The sequence below is a fragment of the Theobroma umbraticum genome, unplaced genomic scaffold (assembly GCF_002168275.2).
Source record: "Theobroma umbraticum cultivar Fairchild unplaced genomic scaffold, ASM216827v3 scaffold_743.0, whole genome shotgun sequence".
Lineage (NCBI taxonomy): Eukaryota > Viridiplantae > Streptophyta > Magnoliopsida > Malvales > Malvaceae > Theobroma > Theobroma umbraticum.
Window position 1 is genome coordinate 29,430 of NW_018397307.1, and position 3,992 is coordinate 33,421.

The following is a 3,992-nucleotide window of genomic DNA, read 5'->3' on the forward strand; positions in this document are numbered from 1 at the left end:
TTCATTAAAACAGGTTATAATCGAATCTTGACCTTAGGAAATGTGAAAAAAAAGCTATTCATTAGCAAGAAAAGTTTATTTATAGTCACTTATGTCTTTGAAAGCCTTATTTCTCGCCTTAAATGGTTTTATAGCATCATAATTGATTTTAGGTTAACTGTTTTTATATTTTTAGTTAAAACAGATTATAATCAAATGTCTACCTTGAGAAACGTGAAGAGAAAACCATTCATTAGCAAGAAAAGTCAATTTCTAGTCACCCAAGCCTTCAAAAGCATTATTACATGCTTTAAATGGTTTTATAATCTCAAAATTGACTTTAAGTTGAATTTTTTTATATTTTTGTCTAAAATAGATTATAATTGAATGTCTACCTTGGGAAACATGAAAAAAAAAGCCATTCATTAGCAAGAAAAGTTTATTTATAGTCACCCATGCCTTTCAAACCCTTATTAGTCACTTTAAATGATTTTATAATCTCATAATTAATTTTAAGTTGAATTTCTTTTACATTTTTAGTGAAAATAGATTATAAGTGAATGTCTGCCTTATGAAACATGAAGAAAGTCAATCATTGCCAAGAAAAGTCCATATATAGTCACCCAAGCCTTCGAAAGCTTAACTAGTCGCTTTAAATGGTTTCATAATCTCATAATTGATTTTAGGTTGAATTTTTTTACACTTTTGGTTAAAACAGATTATAATTAAATGTCTACCTTGGTAAACATAAATAAATGGGCATTCATTGGTAAGAAAAATCTATTTATAGTCACCCATGCCTTTGAAAGTCTTATTACTCGTTTGAAATGATTTTACAATCTCATAATTGATTTTAAGCAGAATTGTTTTACTTTATTTGGTTAAAACAGATTTTAAGTGAATGCTTGTCTTAGGAAACGTGAAGAAAAAGCCAACCATTGCTAGGAAAAGTCCATTTATAGTTACCCATGCCTTCGAAAACCCAATTACTCGTTTTAAATGATTTTATAATCTCATAACTGATTTTAGGTAAAAATTTTTCACATTTTTGGTTAAAATAGATAATAATTGAATATCTGCACTGAAAAACGTGAAGAAAAAGCCTTTCATTAGTGAGAAAAAATTCATTTATGGTCATCCAAGCCTTCGAAAGCCTTTTTACTCGCTTTAAATGGTTTTATAATCTTATAATTGATTTTAAGTTAATTTTTTTCACATTTTTGGTTACAACAAATTACAATTGAATGTCTTCCTCAAGAAACGTAAAGAAAAAGGCAATCATTGGATGAAAAAGTCCATTTATAGCCACCCATGCCTTTAGAAGTCTTATTACTCGCTTTGAATGGTGTTATAATCACATAATTGATTTTAAGTTGAATTATTTTACATTTTTTTGTTAAATCAGATTAAAATTGAATGTCTATCTCTTGAAACTTGAAGAAAAAGGCATTCATTGGTAAAAAAGGTCATTTATACTCATCTATGCCTTTGATAGCCTAATTACTTGCTTTAAATAGTTTTATAATATCATAATTGATTTTGGGTTCAATTCTTTTACATTTTTAGTTAAAATAGATTGTAATTAAATGTCTACCTTAGGAAACATGAAGAAAAAGTCATTCATTGGCAAAAAGTGTCCATTTATAGTTACCCATGCCTTCGAAATCCTAATTACTCGCTTTAAATGGTTTTATAATCTCATAATTGATTTTAGGTTGAATTTTTTTACATTTTTGGTTAAAGCAGATTATAATTGAATCTCGACCTTAGGAAACATGAAAAAAAAAAAGCCATTCATTAGCAAGAAAAGTCTATTTATAGTCACCAAGGTCTTTGAAAGCCTTATTAGTCGCCTTAAATGGTTTTATAATCTGATAATAGATTTTAGGTTGAATTTTTTTACATTTTTGGTTAAAATAGATTATAATTAAATGTTTGTCTTGAGAAACGTGATGAAAAGGGCATTCATTGGTAAGAAAAGTTTATTTGTTGTCAACCAAGCCTTTGAAAGCTTTATTGCTCGCTTTAAATGGTTTATAAATCCCATAATTGATTTTAAGTTGAATTTTTTTACTTTTTTTGTTAAAATAGATTATAATTGAATGTGTACCATGGGAAACATGAAGAAAAAGTTATTCATTTTCAAGAAAAGTTAATTTATAGTTACCCATACCTTCATAAGCATAATTACTCACTTTAAATGGTTTTTTAATCTCATAACTGATTTCAGGTTGAATTGTTTTACATTTTTGGTTAAAATAGATTATAATTGAATATCTACATTGAGAAACATGAAGCAAATACCTTTCATTGACAAGAAAAGGCCCATTTATGATCACCTAAGCCTTCGAAAGCCTTTTTACCCACTTTAAACGGTTTTATAATCTCATAGTTCATTTTAGGTTGAATTGTTTTATATTTTTTATTAAAACATATTGAAATTGAATATCTGCCTTAGGAAATGTGAAGAAAAAGCCTTTAATCTGTAAGAAAAGTCTATTTATAGTCACCTAAGCTTGCGAAAGCCTTATTATTCACTTTACACGGTTTTGTAATCTCATAATTGATTTTAGGTTGAACTGTTTTACATTTTTGATGAAAACAGATTATAATTGAATGTTTGCCTTCGAAAACGTGAAGAAAAAGATATTTATTGGTAAGAAAGGTCCATTTGTAGTCATCCATACCTTCAAAAGCCTTATTAATCGCTTTAAATGGTTTTATAATTTTATAATTCATTTCAAGTTGAATATTTTTACCTTTTTAGCTAAAATAGATTATAATCGATTGTCTACCTCGAGAAATGTGAAAAAAAGCTATTCATTGGCAAGAAAAGCCCATTTATTGTTACCCATGGCTTTAAAAACCCAATTACTCAATATAAATAGTTTTCTAATCTTATAATCGATTTTAGGTTGAGTTTTTTTATATTTTTAGTTCAAACAGATTATAATTGAATATCTACCTTAGAAAACGTTAAGAAAAAGCCATTTATTGACAAAAAAAAATTCATTTATAGTTACCTCTGTCTTTAAAAGCCTTATTACTCGCTTTAAATGGTTTTATAATCTCATAACTGATTTTAGGTTGAATATTTTTACATTTTTGGCTAAAAAAGATTATAACTAAAAATCTATATTAGGAAATGTAAAGAAAAAACCTTTCGTTGGTAAGAAAAAGTCCATTTCTAATCACCTAATCCCTTGAAAGTCTCATTACACGTTTTAAATAGTTATATAATCTCAAAATTAATTTTAAGTTGAATTTTTTTACATTCTTGGCTAAAACAGATTATAATTGAATGTCTACCTTAAGAAATGTGGAGAAAAAGCTATTCATTGGTAAGAAAAGTTTATTTATAGTCACCTATGCCTTTGAAAGCCTTATTACTCGCTTTAAATAGTTTTATAATCTCATAATTAATTTTAAATTGAATGGTTTTACATTTTTGGTGAAAACAGGTTATAAGTGAATGTTTGCCTTAGGAAACTTGAAGAAAAAGCCAATCATTGCCAAGAAAAGTCCATTTATATTCACCAAGCCTTCTAAAGCCTAATTACTTGCTTTAAATGGTTTTACAATCTGATAATTGATTTTAGATTGAATTTTTTTATATTTTTGGTTAAAACATATTATAGTTGAATGTTTGCCTTGGGAAACATGAAGAAAAAGCCATTTATTAACTAGAAAAGTCCATTTATAGTCACCCATGCCTTCGAAAGCCTAATTACTCGCTTTAAATGGTTTTATAATCACATAATTGATTTTAAGTTGAATTTTTTACATTTTTCATTAAAACAGATTATAATTGAATCTCAACCTTGGGAAATGTGAAAAAAATGTGATTCATTGGTAAGAAAAGTCTATTTATAGTCACCTATGTCTTTAAAAGCCATATTGCTTGACTTAAATAGTTTTATAATCTCATAACTAATTTTAGGTTGAATTTTTTTACATTTTTAGTTAAAACAGATTATAATCGAATGTCTAACTTAGGAAACGTGAAGAAAGAG